The 20,301-nt window shown below is 36.0% G+C and overlaps 1 protein-coding gene across 7 annotated transcripts in view; it reads left to right on the plus strand.

The window, feature by feature from the left end:
• ASCC3 (activating signal cointegrator 1 complex subunit 3) overlaps positions 1-20,301 on the plus strand; it is a 337,927-nt gene that overhangs the window by 264,967 nt on the left and 52,659 nt on the right. The window lies entirely within an intron of this gene.

Below are 20,301 nucleotides of genomic sequence, written 5' to 3' on the forward strand. Positions count from 1 at the left end.
GCCTCTTTATTTTCCATCATTTGGTCTTCTATATCGCTGATTCTCTCTTCTGCCTCATTTATCCTAGCATTTAGTGCCCCCATTTTTGATTGCACCTCATCAATAGCCTTTTTGATTTCGATTTGGTTAGATTTTAGTTCTTTTATTTCTCCAGAAAGGGTTTCTCTAATAACTTCCACGCTTTTTTCAAGCCCAGCTAGTATCTTTAAAATCATGATTCTGAACTCTAGGTCCGACATCGTACTAATATCGGTGTTGAGTAGGTCCCTGGCTGACGGTACTACCTCTTGTTCTTTTTGCTGAGGTGATTTCTTTCGTCTTGTCATTTTGTCCAGAGGAGAATAGATGAATGTGAGAACAAAATGCTAACAGGTTAACAACGTCCCCAGCAAATATACTGTATACAAATCAGAAAAGACTTGACACCAGGGGAAAAGAAAGGGAAAGAAAGAAAAAAGAAAGAGAAAAAGAAAAAAAAAAAAGATAAAAACTAAAACAAAACAATACAAAAAAGGCAGAATATGATCAAATATGATCAGGCTAGTGCATAGATCAGTGCCACACACTAGATTTTGGGCGTATTTTGGTCTGTTAGAAAAAAGTGCCTCCTAAAATTTTAAAGGAAGAAAGACATATATGTACAAAAGAAGGGTTGATACAATAAAGGGATGGAAGATGACTGTAAAGATGAAAATTATAAAAGATTTTATAAAAGGACTTGGTAAGATAAGTTGTTTGAAAAAAGAAAGAAGATATAAGAAAAAAAAAAAAAGGAAAAAGGGAGAGAATGTGATCAGGCAGGAGACTAGAACAAAGCCATACACTAGTGATTTAGGGTATATTTTGATCTGTTAGAAGAAACTGTACCTCAAAATTTTAAAGAGAGAACAACTTATATATATATGCCAAAAATAAGGGTAACTACTATGAAGGGATAAAATATGACTCTAAAAATGAAAAATAAAAAATGTTTTTTTTTTTTTTTAAAAAAGGGATTTATAAGATGTTGGTTGAAAAAGGGAAAAAGAAAAATAAAAAAAAACAGTCAACAAAAATTAACTTTGATGAAATAATGAATCATGGTAAAAAAAAAAAAAAAAAAAGAAAAAGCCATGAATCTATGTGCAGTATTCCCCTAGCGCTGGAGTTCTCCTATTCTCCTTGATCGATCAACTTGGTCTTGGCTTGCTGGCTGTTTGTGCTGATCTTCTGGGGGGAGGGGCCTGTTGCCGTGGTTCCCAAATGTCTTTGCCGGAGGCGGAATTGCCCCGCCCTTGTCGGTCCGGGCTAAGGAAGCTGCTCCGGTTTGCTCTCAGGAGCTTTTGTTCCCTGCAAGCTCTCGGTACAGCTTTGGAGGCCCAGGGCAGAAATGGTGGCCTCCCAATCTCCACTTGAAGGAGCTGAGAACTCGGGGCCCCGCTCCTCAGTGTGCCCCCAGAGAAAAGCAGTCACTTCGGTGTCCCCGGTCTCTGGCCGCACTCCGTGCTCACCCGGCCTGTGACCGAGCGTTGCTCTCTCTGGCACCCGACCCCGCGCGGAGTCTCCAAACCCAGCAGATCCCTGCAGTGCGTTCCCGCACCGCTCCTCCCCGGGAAGGAAGGGGAGTCTCCCCGGATCTGCTGCTTGTTGGGTCCCTGCTGGGGGAGCCGTGCCCCGACTGGGCCGCAGATCACAGTTTATGGCAACCCCGAGCTGAGAACCCGCGACTCTGCTCCGTATCTGCAGCCGGTTTCCCTGCTCTGATACCTGGGAGCTCTGCTGCACTCAGGCACCCCGGTATCTCTGTGACCCCAAGGGTCCTGAGTCCACACTGTCCCGCGAGGGTTCCACCCCCCGTTTAGCCACTGCAGCGACGTCCCTCAGCGGAGCCGACTTCTAAAAGGTCCGATTTTGTGCTCCGCGGCTCTAGCACTTGCCAGAAGCGGCCGGCGGAGGCCCCTCCCCCGCCGTCTATCCTCCCGAATATCGCCTCGGATTCACTTCTCCGCAAGCCCTACCTTCCAGTAAGTGGTCGCTTCTCTGTTCAGAGAGTTGTTGCTACTCTCCTGTTCGATCTCCTGTTGAGTTCGTAGGTGTTCAGAATGGTTTGATCCCTATTCAGCTGAATTCCTGAGACCAGACGAAATCTAGGTCTCCTACTCCTCCGCCATCTTGCTCCGCCTCCTGTTTTGTTAATTTCTTGTGTCAGAATTACTTTCCATTCCCTAGAGAACATATGTGTAACTAACAAAGAAATATTAAATAATAAAGCAAGATTGGATTTGAGGTAATTACAGTGCAATTTCTAGAATTCATTCTGTTGCTGAAAAGTACTTTTTAAATGTTCTCTGTTACCACACTAAAGATTCCTAAATGACTCACATAGCCTCATTATCTTTGCTCTCACCTCCAAAAATGGATATTAAATCTCCTTGTGGTTTTGAAACCAGGAGAAAAGAGCAGCCAGACAGGAGCTCTGGAAAACAGGATGATAAACACAACAGGGGAAAGAAAACCAATAGGAGTGTCGTTAGTTTCAAAGGCATATTTTTTCATTATTATTGTTTTTATTATAGTGCTTAATAATGTCACCTTATACTTTTGAAAAATGCAGTATTAGAACTCATTCACTAGCAGCATCTCCTTTTTAAAGATAGTTATTGATGTTTCTAAAGTCATCTTTAAACTTTTTTTATTAATACATTATCTTTTTAAGAAGTTTTAGTATTCCTGAGATCACAACTGAAAAGCTTCTATTCTCTTGAGTATTACTGTGATCTTACTCTAATACTTCCATCAGTTTAATTTTTTAGTGAATGAAGTTTTCTCATTTTATCTTAGGTTACATATTGTATTTAACTTTTTGTTTTCTTTCCTTTGGTATTAATGATAGTATAGAAAGTGTGTTCATTAAGATTTCCTTTGAGGTTCTCTATGTTGCAATGTGATTGATTATACTTGGCACAGAGAAAAAAAACTAGAAGGTAACCAATCATAGAAGGAAAAGAGAATATTAAGACATTGACTCATTTTCACCAGGCATTTAAAAATACATAAATGTATTATTTCTCTTTATTTGACATTAAACATGGTTTCAGATGATGATCTCTTGATTTTACATATCCGTAACTGATAAATGATAGCTGTTTTTAGACCTCTTTCCCTTTAGAGAAGATATGTATTTTGAATCTCATAGTTAGTTATAGAATTGTTTTTCCTTTACTTAATTTAATTAGAATTCCTACTCTTTATTTAGTCATCTTGTATATCACTGTCAACTTTTCTGATTTTCTTTTTAAGTAAGGATACAATTTTTTTGCTTTTATAATATTTACCAGTATATTTTCTTTCAAAAATAAAAGAAAAAGCATTTAATTAGGTCATTTCATGACATGCTTCCTTGAACAGTGTTTTTGGCACTACAGACTTCCCTCTTCCAGTGTTCAAAGAAGATTGTCAGGTTTGATTAAAAAAACAAACAAACCCATATATTAAGTTCATGTATACCCAGTCTTCTGAATTCTGTTCTTTTTCTTCTATCAGTAGAATGGTTGGGGTCAAGCTGGTATTTTGCAGAATGGTATATTATATTGACAATAATCATCCTTTTGACCAAAGGATGGACAAAGAGGAAATTTCTGAGTTTAAAGTTGAAAATTAAACTCTTCCCAATAGTAAGGAGCTAAGCTAAGTGAAATGGTATTAAGAAATAAATATCTTGAGGAAGACGTGTATCATAAAATCTCACTGATATGAGGAATTCTTAATCTCAGGAAACAAACTGAGGGTTGCTGGAGTGGTTGGGGGGTGGGAGGGATGGGGTGGCTGGGTGATAGACATTGGGGAGGGTATGTGCTATGGTGAGCGCTGTGAATTGTGTAAGACTGTTGAATCACAGACCTGTACCTCTGAAACAAATAATACATTATATGTTAAAAAAAAAAAAAAAAAGCAGGAAGGGAATAATGAAGGGGGGGAAATCGGAGGGAGAGACGAACCATCAGAGACGATGGACTCTGAAAAACAAACTGAGGGTTCTAGAGCAGAGAGGGGTGGGGGGATGGGTTAGCCTGGTGATGGGTATTAAAGAGGGCACGTATTCAATGGAGCACTGGGTGTTATACGCAAACAATGAATTATGGAACACTACATCAAAAACTAATGTATGGTGATTAACATAGTGTAATAAAAAAAAGAAATATCTTTAAAAAAGAAAAAGAAATACCTTAAGCATAAAATGAAGTATGCATAATTTATATATTTTATCATTAATATGTTACTCTGTACATTGGTCTGTGTTAAATTCCATCAGTCATATTTCTACCCACAGACCATATACTGGTTCTTGTAAAAAATATTTATTTTGTACCTATAATGTGTGAGGCTCTTTCTAGGGGCAGGAGATAGAATAGTGAACATTACTGACAAACATGTGAGAGAGAGAGAGAGTGTGTGACACACATACATATGCCAAATATATAGATTCAGAAAGGGCTGGAATGAATTTATTAATGATAAAACTACTGAAGAACTAAAAGACAAGGTGGAACTCTGCCTGTCATATTCGGTGGGATAGATGGTGATCATTCCTTTACAGACAGAGAAGGTGGAGATTAGGATTAGACTTGTGTGGCATTTACATGAGTTTTCTCTTGGCCCACTAGATACTTGGAATATTTTCATCCCTCCAAGTAATATAAGGAGTTTTGTTTGTTTTTTTAAATGTGGCAATGTGTTAAACTTCCAGGAACTAATTCTTGTTGGTTATTACTTCATTATATATAAATTTTTATTTCAGTCAACACTGAAAAAGAAAATACACTTCCACTAATTTTTTTTTTTTAGTAACACCTCTTTTGAGATTTCCATTTCTCCTCATTTGTCTTCTTCCTAAGAAATTGAACTGTTTCTAGCTTACGTCTTCAGATGTCATTGCCTTTAAACGATAGTTAAAAACTCTAAGGCCAAAGATTGGTACTGAGAATATTTCTGTTCACTAATCTTATTCTATAATAGCAACTCACTTACTTAAATTTTGTCTTTCCAATACATCCATTAAAAAATAATACTATCTTTTATTGAGCACCTACTACATGCCAGGCATTTCATAAACATCATTTGTAATCATCAAACAGTGCTTCATGGTAAACATTAATTTACAGATAATGAAATTGAAATTTAATGAAGTTATAGAGAGTAGTTCTTTAGAATTCCATCTCTATACCTTACTTCCTCTCTGAGACATAGTTTATCCTTATCCAGTGTTTTAATTCCAACTGTAAAAAATTTTTAAAGCATGGAAGTATAAGGGTATATACTTTTTAAAAAGTTAATTAAAAAGCAGAAATACTTTTAAATTTATGTGTGGCCATGTAACTTAGAATTATAGATGTTAAATGCAGTTGTTAATTACTGTGACAAAATAATTATTTCAATATTTCTTATTGGAAACATATATTTTAAGTTTTAAACGATATGATGCTATTTGGAAAGTTTAGCTATTTTATAAGAACTCTTGCCAAGTTTTTTTTTAACACCATGAATTAATAAGCTTCATAATTAAGGCAGCTGCTTCACACTTCTATTGTTAACCAGTGACATTACATCTGTCTTGCTCCATTGATGCCCTCCTCCTACTTATTGAAGCATTTAGCAGTTTTGGCAACAGGGATTACATGGCATGGAGTAAGTAGTCTAATTAGATATAAGTGAAAATCCTGAGGGAAAAGGATATTTAAAAAGTAATTTAAAGAATCTCTTAATGATGTTGGCACTGAAAGCCCACGTCTAGAGTAGAAAGTGCCTGTCGTCATGGCAAACAAAGATCATGATTTGATATGTTCAGTGAACTTTTAGAAGCTAACCTATTTTAAAACGATAATAGAAATGAAAAGATTTCAAAGTTAGAGAAAATTTATTTGAACAGATTTATGAATATGCTTGCTATCGAATTAATAGCTTTGAAAAAAAGCAGAATATGCCCCAAATGTATTCTGTCTCTAGAATTTCCAATAATTTTTTAAAAGATATACTCAGTTGTTATGGTTCTTGCGACTACACAGAAACATAAGATTATTTATCAAATATCCAATCTGAAAAGTTGTGAAATTCTTATTTTTTCACAAAGCCTTGGATATTGACTAAAAGTATGGTTTTCATATGTTAATATAAAATAGAACCATTCCAAATTTAGAAAAGTACCAGAGCAATAAGATTTTTATATGTCAATAAATTTCCAGGTTTGGCAGTTCTCTGTACTGCTTTCTTTAAAAGCATACAGATTCTTCGCTCTGCTCATATATAGAGCATTTTCAGTAATAGGGCATTTTTAATGCTCAAATTTTGTCCTGTTTGGGCACAACTACAAATCTTTTGGTAGAAAATTGCAAACACATCTTTCTCAAACATGAGATTGGAAAAATAAGCAATATTGTTTTAAAAAGAGAGAAATTTAAAACAAAACAAATAAAAAGGACAAGCGAGATATGAATAGCATCAGTAGGGGACCCAGCATGCAAAATTAAAGAGTTCATTAAAGGAAGAATGAAAGGAAGGAGAGGTTAACTGAGTAACAGTGAACACCACCAACCTCGTGGCCTTCCATTTCCAAATAACCTCCTGACAGTTGCAGGATCCCATCTGCTACTCTTTATCTTCCTGGTGGGGAAACCTAATGGGATATCTTCCAGGGTCTGTGAGAGGAGCGTCCCTAACCCTCAGGCTGGGGAGCTGCCTGGCATCTTTTGGACAGGCACAGATGGCAAATGTCTTGAAAAAAAGTTCTCTTTCTACTTCTCTTGGTCTCTTTCCCTTGAGACTTTCCCTCTTCTCCCTTATTTCTCAGCTTCTTCCTGGCTTTCTGTACATATAAGCTCTCCTCAGCACAAAGAGTGCAATATTTTCCTGGTAAAAGACCTCAGTCTTAAATATATCTGTTGTGCTTCAATAGATTACTTCAAGATTTTTAAGCTGATTATGTTCTGATGAGCCTAAAACGTATTTATGATGTTACCTGAGATTTGTCCTGTTTTAAATTTTGGTGTTTTTTTTTTTTTTGGCTTCCTAAAATGTCCCACAGAATGACAACTGGCAATTATTAGGAATCTAATTGTTTGTGATTAAGTAAAATTGTTAATTAGGAAATGATTTTACATATCAAAATATGAAAAGCTTTGATATTTCTTTCTTTATCACCTAATTTAACTTCCTCATTTTGTCGAAGAACAAAGACCCATTCTTGCCCAAGAAGACACAATCAGTGTGGAAAAATAATATAAAAACTCAACTCTCAGTAGGGAAAGGGCAAAGTTGGAATTAGAATTCATATCTCCCAGCAACCTTTTAAATGTCTTATTTCTCCCTTTGCCATTTTATACTTTTCTTTTTCCTCTTCTTGCCTCTTATTTTGCCCTTTTATTTAAACTTACAAAGCACAAGGTACATAAAATACACCATTAACCTTCTCAGCCTAAGCTATCTATAAAAAATACTTTTGGCTTGTCAACATTTATTAAGATTTGCTAAGTGTTCTGTCCAATACTCAGTGTACTTTGGGGAATACCAAAGAAATAGAAGACCCATATCTTTTAAGGAGATTTGTCCTGGAGCCCAAAGATCCTAATAAAAACAAGGGATAGGCTTGTGCTAAATACCTGTTTCTTGGCTATTGCTGCTTAATATAGCTGCCACCTATGCATGAGAAGTGTTTAGTCGTACTTATGGCATTCTATTTGAAAATAGAACCAACAGGAATTTATGGGTTAATTATAAGTAAACAGAGGAAATAAAGACAAATACCAATGCTGACATTGCTGTCCCCAAAAAGTAAGAATTACCAGCCTGGCCTATAGGCAGGAGGTGTATAAGTCATGGGGGTCATATAAGTATTTGCAAAAGGAGTCTACATTTAGACATTTTTTAATTACAACTATAATCTTGGATGGTATCATATAAATTATGTTTATAAAACTCCAGGGTAGTTTACTTTATAGGGAATGCTATCACGAATCATTTGGCAAAGGAAATCATCATTAATTTAGTTTTGAAAATATTTTATCATTGGTACCTTTGCTTAATTTAATGATATCAGATATCATAACTATTTAGAATTGTCAATACAGGGCTGCCTGGGTGGCTTAATCAGTTAAGCATCCCACTCTTGATTTTGGCACAGATCATGATCTCAGGGTCCTGGCATCAAGCCCTGCATTAGGCTCCACTCAGCGGCAAGTCTGCTTGAGATTCTCTCTCCCTCTCCTTCTCTCCCCTGTGCACTTGCGTGCGCTCTCTCTCTCTCTCTCTCTCTCTCTCTCTCTCCAAAATCAGTAAATAAATCTTTAATTTAAAAAAAAAAAGAATTATTGGGACTCCTGGGGGTGGCTCAGTCAGTTAAGCGTCTGCCGTCGGCTCAGATCATGATCCCAGGGTGTTGGGATCGAGTCCCACATCGGGCTCCTTGCTCAGCAGAGAGCCTGTTTCTCCCTCTGCCTGCCACTCCCCCTGCTTGTGCTCGCACTCTCTCTGTCAAATAAATAAACAAAATCTTAAAAAAAAAAAGAATTATTGATATACATACCATCACATTGGGGAAATAAAAATAACATCAAAGGTTATGATATTGCTGGAATCAAATCTCTTCCCTAAATTCTAGCCATTTGTCACTTCATTCTGTGAGTCAGTAGAGTGTTGTTTAAACTTCAAAAATAAGTAGAAGATAAATGGAAACTTAAACATTGGATAAAATATTTTAAAATGCAGTTTTTGTATGCCAGAAATTGGTTTCTGCTCAAAATGTTTCTAATATAATCCCAGTAAAGTTAAGTGCTCTAAAATCATTGTTAAGGTCCTATTGGTCCAGCAGGTGGAACAGTTCAGAAATCAATGCCAGCTCCTTCCTCAATTAATAATGGTGATCAGAAATTTTCCAAAAGGCTCATGGTTCCTGTCTTAAGTATCTTCCAAATACAAATAATGCCAAAACATTGTTTAAACTAAAAACATATCATCCTGCCCTTTATTCTCAGAGAGCTGCCAAGTAGGTAAATAAGTGTAATTATTCCCAATACTTAAATCCAACTCAATGTATTTCAGTATCACTTCTGTATAGCAGAGCAAAAGAAAAACTAAACATCCTAATTTCTTTTCCAACCCCCAACTGGTATAAGTGGAGTCCACAATATTACATTATTTTAAAAACATGAAATTTTAAAAGGAAAAAATAATCATGGACCTACTCCTTGTTGCTGAGGGACATAATAGCCTTCTAGATTAACTAATATGCCAGGCTTTTTCTTTATGTAATAATGTAGAAAAACAATAGAATCACTATGTGCTTAAAAATATATATATTTTAAAAACTGTGTTGACAATTTGGGATCAAACTTTGGTGAATTCTCTTTTGCAAAGTATATTAAAGTGTATCTTAATATGTGTTTAAAAATAAGTCATTATATGTAGCCATCTCCCTGGTTTATTAAATTTTATTGTACAAATAATACTACTTTATAAGTTTAGAAGGCTTTTAGCGAAAACAGTAGAATCATCCTTCCTTAATTTGTTATTTGGCTATATTTCCTTATACTTAATATTTAATATTGTTCACCCACTTATTGGTTATCAGACCACCACTAGTCCTTGTACATTTAGCCATTATTTAGTCTATATAGAGATTTATATCTTCTGATTATTTTCTCCAAAGCAGTTTCTTATCAATAAATCCTTCTGAGTAATTCTTTTCATAGTCCTATTTTAAAGGAAACAGCCAATAGTCCAAGTACAGAATGATTCATAACTATGACTTTTGTGATATCACCACTGTAAGCACCTCATGGAGTTACCGGGAAGATTAAATTAGTTAATATAGGTAAAGCACAGAACAGTCCTTTGCTCATTTACAGTAAACTCAGTAAACAGAAACTATTATTATATTTAATAATAATATTTATTACATACAGACTATGCTCCAGGCATGGAGAATACAACAGCAGACTAGGCGGATGAAGTTTCCATACTCATGGACCTTATATTCATAGTGGGTCTAGTAAACAAACAAGTAAATAAACATATAATATAACAAAGTAGATATAAATGGGATTTTTTAAAAATCAGGCAAGTGTCTACAGGTAACTAGAGGAGACTGTTCTAGATAGGACAGTTAAAGAAAGCTTTTCTGAGGAGATGTTTGAACAGAGAACTGAGGGACATGAGCAACCAACTCATGAGAAAGCCTTGGGGAAGAAATTCTAGGCAGGGGCGCCTGGGTGGCTCAGATGGTTAAGCGTCTGCCTTCGGCTCAGGTCATGATCCCAGGGTCCTGGGATCGAGTCCCGCATCAGGCTCCCTGCTCCTTGGGAGCCTGCTTCTCCCTCTGCTTCTCTCTCTCCCTCTCTTTCTCTCCTCCTCTGTCTCTCATGAATAAATAAATAAAATCTTTAAAAAAAAAAAAAAAAAAAGAAATTCTAGGCAGTAGGAAAAGCATATGCAAAGGCCATCAAGCAGGAATTACTTGTCAGGTTCAGAGAATAGCAGGGAAGCCAGTATGGTTAGAGCAGAACAAGCATTGGGAGGGCATGGTATGCAGGGGCTAGGTCATCTGTGGTCTCCCTAGGGAGTCTGGATTTTGTCCTCTAAGTGTTCAAAGAAGCCATTGGAAGGGTTTTGATCAAAAGAGTGATGTGATATTATTTGTTCTGAAAAAACCACTCTGGCTCCTTAGTAGAGAAATGGTTGTTAGTCAAATAGAGGAGAAATGGTTGAAAGTCAAGGTGAGAGAAAATGGCTTGGATAGAATGGTCAGAAGTTGAAATGATGCATAGTAGTTAGACTCAGGATGTTTTGAAAATAGAACCAACAGGAATTGATGGGTTAATTTTAAGTAAACAGAGAAAATAAAGTCAATGCTAGGTTTTTGGCCTGAACAACTTCATAAAGAGAATACCATTTACTGAGGTAGAGAAGACTAGGTAAAAAAGGTGGGGTCTGTCTTTACTTGGGGGGGCTGGTAACTGGCATGTGGATGGTATTCAAAATTTCAATCCTGAGGTTGGGTAGGTTGGGTGAGATTGGGTGGAATAAGTATTGAAGAGAAGTCTGTGGAGCTAGAGAGATTTATAATGCTAAGCAAAGTCAGTCAGTCAGAGAAAGACAAGTACCATATGATCTCAGTCATATGTGAAATTTGAGAAACAAAACAAACAAAGGGGGAAAAAAAGAGACAAACCAAGAATAGACTTTTAACTACAGAGAACAAACTGATGAGGGCAGGTGGTTGAGGGGATGGGTAAAATAGGTGATGGGGTTAAGGAGTGCCCTTGTGATGAGCACCAGTGTTGTATGGAAGGGTTGTATCACTATATTGTATACCTGAAACTAAAATAACACTGTATGTTAACTATACTAGAATTAAAATTAAAAACACAAAAGAAAAGTGGTCTGAGGATTGAGCTCTGGGAACTTAGCATGTTGAGGTTGGGGAGAAAGAGGAGAAGGTGGGTCAGCAAAGAAAACTGAGAATGAGAGATGACAAGTGGAAGGAAAACCTCCAGGAGAGTGAATGGTCCTGGAAGCCAAGGGGGGAAAAATATCTCAAGAAGGGGATGGTGATTAACTGGGTTAAAGATTACTGATATGAAGTGGGTGAGAGCTCCAATTGTTCGTTTGACTTGATAAGATAAAGATCCTAGATGTCTTTCATGAGTAATTTCAGCAGAGTGATAGGAGACAAAAACCTTATTTTATTTGAAAGGACCCAGAGACTGAATTATAAGAAAGCAGAGATAGTAAATATAGCTAATTCTTACTTGGAACTGGGGGCAGGATATAAAATCAATTTCCTTTTTCAAGATATAGAATATTTGTATGCAGATAAAAATGATCCTATAGTGAGGTAAAAAATGATGTTATGGGAAAGAGCAAAGTCCTTAAGAAAACAAAAGGGAAATAGGAATCAACGCATAAGTGGAAAAATTAGATAGCAGAGCAGACTAATCCATTGTAATGGGAGAAAAGATGGAGTATTGGGGTATAGGTTAGTTAGGTGGTAAGATAATGAGGAAATCCCCTTGTGTTTGCTTTAATTTTTTTTTTTTTTTAAAGATTTTTATTTATTTATTTGAGAGAGCGAGAATGACAGAGAGAATGCACACGAGAGGGGGCAGGGTTGGATAGAGGAGCAGACTCCCCGCTGAGCGGAGAGCCCGATGCGGGACTCGATCCCGGGACTCCAGGATCATGACCTGAGCCAAAGGCAGCCGCTTAACCGACTGAGCCACCCAGGCGCCCTGCTTTAATTTTTTTATAAACTTAAGAAGCAAGGTCCTCAGCTGAAACTGAGGAGGTGGGGAAAGACCTGTGAATGTGGACAAAGGCCATTAATAGACCAAGGGGCCATAGTGTGGTAGAATGAATATGGCATTTGCATTTAGGAAACATGGGTTCAGATCTCAGCATGGCCATTTTAACTTCTTTGCGTAAGTGGCAAGTCATTTAATTTCTTATTCTCGGTTTCCTCATTCATTAAAAAATGTGCAGTCATACCTGCCCTACTTATCATCACAGGATTAGTGTGAAGATCTAATAAGATAAAAATACATGTTCAAACATATCTGACCTTGATCTAGGTAGATTTTTTTTGTTTGGTGCTATGTTTTCGTTTATGTTTCTTATTTGTGTTTTGCTTTTGTTTTGCATTCAAAACTGTCATACTCTAGATACTTATACATGTTTTAAGGGTCCAGAACACTTGGTCTCTCTCTCTCTATCAGAAGGGCTGGCCTTATTGGATTCACTAAGAAACTTTTTATTTCATTATTAATATTTGGAGGAGTATAGAAGAATACAGAGTCTTATTTCTCTTATGATCCCAAGTACAGCTTTGCCCTTACCCTACCATGTAGTTAGTGAGTTTTATTATTGCTTTTTCAAAAGAACACATGGTAACTTCATTCGAGAGATGTTGGTTTCCTTGATGGCAGTGTCATTTTCTGAGTTTTCTCTTGCCCTTACTCCCCTACTCCCTTGTTCCTTCTTCCTTTCTCTCCAGGTTAATATTTTACTAGAGGCCATGGCTCTGGGTTTTAGTGTACCACAGGGGAGTGACAAAGTCTGTAAAAGTAATGATTCCCCACTGCCACATCATCCTACCTCCAAATAAAAAAGCACTACGGTTCTTTAATGAGACATTACCCTGGCTTCCAGACCAATGTCTGTGTTGCTACGAGTGTTCATCTATTTATAGTTGTTAAAAACCACTTAGTAATTAAAAGAATTCATAAAGTAATTATGACTTGTAATAGTGATTATGGCTGGGTGATTACTCCTTCACTCAGATGCTTTGCAAATGGATTAGCACTTCTTTGAATTAGGAACTTGGACTTGAAATCTATGAGGAAGCTATATTAATAAGAAAAATGTTCTTTCTTTTGGGACTAAGCAGAAAGCTGTAAAACAGCCAGGAAGCCACTGGGATCCTGGATGAGAGAAAAACCAGGCAAATCAAATTGGTCAAATTAGGCATATATTCATCTGGAAAAATTCTCTTCATTCAGTTGCAGTTAAAGCTCTGGTCAATTTAATCTAGTTCATTAGTAATTCCAACTCTAAAATGGGCTGTGATATTTGTGGTTTCTCTTCCTGAATAAGTAGGCAAATATTACATTATTTAATCTGATATTTGAGGAAGGAGAACCATATTTAGAGTCCAGGTATTTTTAAAATACAGGTTTTCAAAAATTAAAATTTTCCATATACAAATAGACAAAGCCCTACGTCATTTTATTTTCTAGTGAGGAAATAAATGCCCATTCTTTCTATTGCTCTGTACTTTTTAAATCTCTTCCTTCCTTTACTGCAGTTTCTTCTTTGCCTCCCTTACTGGTTGCACTTTCTCTTGTCCTTCATTTTCTCTTTTTAGAAGCTTATATGTTCTGTATCTACTACCATCCTACAGATATTCTTAAACACACATCTTCAGCAGTTCCAACAAGTATTTATTTAGCACCTACCATGTTAGGTATAAGAGGACAGTGATAATTAAGGTATGGTCCCTGCCTTTAGGAAGGGACTAGCCCTATCCCTAAGAAGTAATTATAGTTTGATATTAACTGTTTTGAAAGTATAAGTTGTACTAGTATGTCTGGAGTATGATAAATCTAGTTATTTAGAATATAGGCTTCAGAGTCACACAAACTTGACTCCACCATTTTCTAAATATGTGATCTTGGGTTAGTCACTTAATCTGTCCAAGCTTCATGCTCTTTTATAAAATAAAGGAGAAGGTTAAATAAAATAATGTGTGTAAAGCCTCAGTACATTGCTTACAATATGATACTTGAATTCTTTGAATTAGGAACTGAAGTCACTCACATCTGTTATTGCTAGTTTTCATGAATATTTTGATATATAATGCACTAGTTGATGAATTGTAATTTATATAAATCATATCTACATATGACAAATACCATTAACCTCCTCTATTCAAAAGATAAAGATTACAAGATAAATTCAGGTTCATTACCATGCCATACAAGATTGTTCTAAGTCTGGCTGCAGTGTAGGTTGGAGTGCAAATAGCCTCCAGTCTTCGACTGCTCTTCCCCTTTTGGTCCTCCATGGAGCTCATGCTATTCCATATGCAGGAATACCTCCTTCCCCAGGTAAGCCAGAACAATTTTCACACATTGGTGTGAAGCTATAACCAAACAAAAAGAAAACATAAAATCATTGGTTAAGGGATGATTTATTCAACAAGTGTTGTTGGGCAAATTGTATAACATTTTGGAAAAATATTCAAGTTAGATTCTAATTTCACAGCATATATTAGAATAAATTTCAGTTAGATTAAGGATTAAAGCCAAAATAATGTTAAAATTTCAAAGAGATATGGGGGAAGAAGCACAAAAAGCATAAAGGAATTGAAGAAATTGCAAAGGAAATGGATGGATTTGCCTACATAAATGTATAAAATATATGAATGTCTCTATACAGTTTTTGAAGTATTAGTATTTGTTACAGTTATGATACAGAAGTAATGTATTTTAATTTTTTAATTAAAAAGAAAACTCTGGCTCCGGTTATAAAATGAAAAGAGGACACTGATAAAGTTTTCATTAACCCAGTCTTTCTAGAAAGAAATTTGATAGTATCTGTCAAAGTTAAAAAAAAAAAAAAAGTCTTTAAGAAACTTCTGCTCCCTGGTGTTGTGATTCCATCTCTAGGAGTCTATCCTAAAGAAACAAGTATGTTGTCAAGATATATGTACACAGATGTTCATCACAGCATTATTTATAATAGTAAAAAAAAAAAAAAAAACCTGGAAAACTTTTCTAAAAAGACCAAAACTGTCTTCTTTAGGAATAAATAATTTACACTCACTTAAATATAAACTTAAGTTTTTTGAAAGAGAATCAGTGGACAGGTGTTTTTTGTTTTGATTTGTTCATTCATAGCCCTGTGTGTACATTCTAGTACTGAGATATTCGTGCTTGCCTTGTCAGACAATAGAGGATCATGTACTAATTAGCTGAGTTTGAAAAACTCTTGCCAAGAAAAAGATCTAGCCAGTGATTAATAATTCTTAGCAAACTGTATTCTTCCCACTGTGAGAAAGACTAAAATGAATATTTTTATGCTGAGCCATTATACATATGGCAGAAGCCTAGAAGATTTTTTTCTCCAGTGATGCATTATAAGCTGCATATCTTTTGACTTCTCAACCCAAAGAAATGGATGTGCCCCATTTTCATTCTTACATGTATTCTGAAAAATGTTGTTGTTACTACCAAATAAAATGCATAGATATGGTCTTTATTACAGTAGTACTATTCATACCATCTGCATTTTATTTTAACATTACATTCTCCTAAAAAAGGACTCCACTTACTTTACAATGTTATCCAGCTGACAGTCCAATAGAATATAAGCATGTCTCAGAAATTTGATTATGTCAGAAAGTTAGAACTCACTTTGCTTAAAAAAAAAAAAAACACACAAACGAAAAACTGGGAGGTAAGAGGGATTTCCAAGTGTCATGCTCCTCACATACATAAAATTCTACATGTTCTTATGTCTTCACTATTTTGTATGTAATTCAGAGGAATAATGCAGTTTGGCAGAAGCACGATAGTCTCAGTTTTAAAGTATTTCCATTGGCAAAGGAGACTTTTTCATATATACAGCTTCAACTTATTAGATTTAGGTCCTTAACACCATCTTTGTAGGTATTTTCTGTTATTTATTAAACAGTGTCAGCAGATTTGTAAGACAAATGCCAAACAGGTATCTTCTACTCACAAATGAACAAACTGTCTTGCAGAACCATTGACTGAGCTAGCAGCGTATTGCTCTGCTGCGCTGAAAGCACAGCAAGTGGAGTAACCTTGAACTACTTTTAAACTGTTTTAATCAGTGAAGGAGGAAGAGAAACGAGAGGGGAAAGAATCAGTAAGACATTGAAATAACCAGTAAAAGCAATTAAAATCGGAGGAAAAGCATTCTGCGTAATACCAGGCTAGAACTTAAAAGCAGAGTGGGTTGTTGTTGTTGTTGACTGGAAATATGGTGTAATGATTACTTAAAATATCTTTTTAAATAAAATTCCTAAATATATGTCATATGGATTTCAGAATTCAAAGAACTGAAATGCTATAAATACTCTTGGAACTTTGCCAAAAAAATTTTCTTTGATGATTGAGATGACCCATAAAGATCTTTTAGAGTCCTAGAACTGTCATTATAAACATCAGTCATCATTACATTATGGACATGTTGAAGTACAGGGGGGGTTCATTAATAAAGAGCTGATAAGAATCCAGTCAAACTCAGAATTGCTCTTGGTAAACCATAAGCAATGGTTCTTTCCTTTTTGGAGAAGGCAGAAGTCCACAGATTTATTACATCAGTGTGTCAGTAAAAGAAAGCTAAGTGAAATTAAAGGCCACAGATCCTTTGTGTAACACTTGCTTAGAAACTGATTAAGCAGGCTTACTTTTTGAAACAAGTAGTTGGTTGCTATATTTGAGAATCTGGGAATGTGTATATGTCTAATGTAATGTCATGCTGCTCTCTAGAAGTTTAATTTAGAGTTAATTGCCCCATATGAATATCAAATTTAAAAGCTTATCGGTTTCTTGCCATTTGCGACAACATAGATGGACCTGGAGGGCATTATGCTAAGGGAAATAAGACAGAAGGACAAATACCATATGATTTCACTTATATGTGGAATCTAAAAAACAAAAATAAACAAAACAGAAACAAACTCACAGATATGGGAAACGAACTGTTGGTTAACAGAGGGCAGAAGAAGGTTAGAGGGTCAGGCAAAATAGGTAGAGGGGATTAAGTGGTACAAACTTCCAGTTACAAAATAAAGAAGTCATGGGGATGTAACATACAGCATTGGGAATGTAGTCAATAATACTGTAATAACTTTGTATGGTGACAGATGGTAGCTAGACTTACCATGGGGATCATTTCATAATGTATGAAAATATCAAATCACTATGATGTACATCTGAGACTAATAGGATATTGTGTGTCAATTATACTTCAATTAAGAAAAAGAGCTATACTTTATAACCCCTGAACATGTTCTTTGTTTTCCAATGTTTAAAGCACCAGGAAATGCAAACTAAATCGAGGAATTCAGTTAATTTAGCTTACAGTATGTGATTGCCTATTATTGAAGAGATAGGTAGATAAATAGAGATACAGATACAAATAGATATACATACATATATATGTATTCCTATAAGATATTATGGGGTCTGAATATGACTTTAGCCATAAGAATGCTTGTTTGCTTTCTCTTGATTCACACAGAGCAGATGGATGCTTGACTGCCTGCTAATCCACAGCTGGAATGGTTTCAGCAGTTTCCACGTTGCTGGGTTAGAGTGGCTTTTCTAGTGGACTGAGAGGGCAGCAAAAGAGGGATATCATTATTCATCAGTATCCCAGTGGGAGCGCTGCCAGCAGAGATTAATTTTTTCTGTTATGCTTGTAAAACAAGCTCAGGTGGAGTCTCTAATCCTCAGGGCACGGGTGGCAGATCAAGGAAGATGCTACAAAGCTAGTTAATTTTCTGATTTCTGGGGGAAACAGAAGCTCTGTTAGATGTATAAATACATGATTGCAAATTTAAGTAGCTCAAATCCAAAGGGGATCTTCCCAGACATCTGGTACTGAAAATTTCTATTTTTCTTTGTTGCCTTTAAATATAACTTCTGAAAAGTTTGCCCCAGGGCCAAAATATTGGTAACTCTAAATATGAGGAAGTAATTAATCTTATGAGTTAATAGCAAAACATTTAATTTTACAAACATGAACAAAAGAAAAGCTTTCTGCCTAAACAGGCTCAAACATAGGATGCCTAAAGTACCCACTTAAGCATATTATCAGAAAGACATAACATTAGCTATCTGATTGGCAGGGTGGTTTTGTTTTATTTTGTTTTGTGTATATCCAGGCTATTTTTTTAATGGTTCATTTTTATTCTCCCAATTTATAATTGCCATGTGACACCTGTTTCCTCTGTGTTATTGTGTTATCCATCTATGTGTTCACATTTTTGAGCAGTTCATATAGCCTTCAAACTGAAGTTAAGTGACTTTTAAAATAAACATGACAGAACTAATACATTCATTAACCGTTGTCTTAGGATTATCTTTAAAAGCTGTTTACTAACTTCACTGCAAAAAATATTAACTTCATTCAGGCCCATGGCACTTTCTCTTGATTATTATGTGCACAAAATGTTCTCCATTAATGGTACTTTTCTGTTTGGCTGTGTGCTTTTGTTTTGAGAAAATGACAGGAAATTATTTGATACCAAGTCAGAAGACTAAATTTGTTGATTAAGTCAGGCAGTATGATTTTTGGTTGTAAAATGGTTAGAAGGTAAGTGTAGTTCCTAAAGTCATTCTGACTATAATACCAGAAGAAGACTTTCTTTTTTTTTTATTTTATTTTATTATGTTATGTTAATCACCATACATTACATCATTAGTTTTTGATGAAGTGTTCCATGATTTACTGTTTGCGTATAACACCCGATGTTCCATGCAGTACGTGCCCTCTTTAATGCCCATCACCACGCTAACCCATCCCCCCACCCCCCTCCCCTCTAGAACCCTCAGTTTGTTTCTCAGAGTCCATAGTCTCTCATGGTTCTCTCCCCCTCCAATCCCCCCCTTCATTTTTCCCTTCCTACTATCTTCTTTTATTTTTTAACATATAATGTATTATTTGTTTCAGAGGTACAGGTCTGTGAGTCATCAGTCTTACACAATTCACAGCTCTCACCATAGCACATACCCTCCCCAATGTCTAGCACCCAGGCACCCCATCCCTCCCACCCCCCACCACTCCAGCAACTCTCACTTTGTTTCCTGAGATTAAGAATTCCTCATATCAGTGAGATCATATGATACATGTCTTTCTCTGATTGACTTATTTCGCTCAGCATAATACCCTCCAGTTCCATCCACGTCATTGCAAATGGCAAGATTTCATTCCTTTTGATGGCTGCATAATATTCCATTGTATATATACACCATATCTTCTTTATCCATTCATCTGTTGATGGACATCTTGGCTCTTTCATAGTTAGGCTATCGTGGACATTGCTGCTATAAACATCGGGGTGCACATACCCCTTCGGATCACTACATTTGTATCTTTGGGGTAAATACCCAGTAGTGCAATTGCTGGGTCATATGGTAGCTCTATTTTCAACTGTTTGAGGAACCTCCATACAGTTTTCCAGAGTGGCTGCACGAGCTTGCATTCCCACTAAAGACACCCCCAGATTGAAAGTGAGGGGGTGGAAAATCCAAAAGAAGACTTCCAAAATGTTTTGAGTGATACAAGCCCTATTGAAATGAATTTATAACTTCTCACAGTGTTTATTTTGAATAGCAAGACATATGTTCTGGGATATTTATTTAAAATCAGACCCTCCTAAATAAATAAATAAATAAAATCAGACCCTCCTGTGACTTTAGTTACCTCTTACAATCTTTCTTTTGGCTAAGTTCTGGATTTTTATTAATAAGAGTCTTGTTGTTCTACCAAGAGCATTTTGTAAGCCAAGCAAAGATAAACATTTTAAAGCACTAAGTAGAAATCAAAAACTAACACTTCATAGAAGATTCTCCTACAAAATGGAAGATTAATGAGAGTGAGAAAGGCTTTCCAGTTACGAGGAAATAGCCAGAGGATAATATATGGACTCGTGTAAACAAGTCTCAGAGGGACTAGAGAACTGACTAAGGAGTGAGGATGAAGTCTAGAGCTATTTGTGAAATAATTTTTGAAGTAGTAGTG

Source organism: Zalophus californianus, chromosome 7 (genome assembly GCF_009762305.2).
Source record: "Zalophus californianus isolate mZalCal1 chromosome 7, mZalCal1.pri.v2, whole genome shotgun sequence".
Lineage (NCBI taxonomy): Eukaryota > Metazoa > Chordata > Mammalia > Carnivora > Otariidae > Zalophus > Zalophus californianus.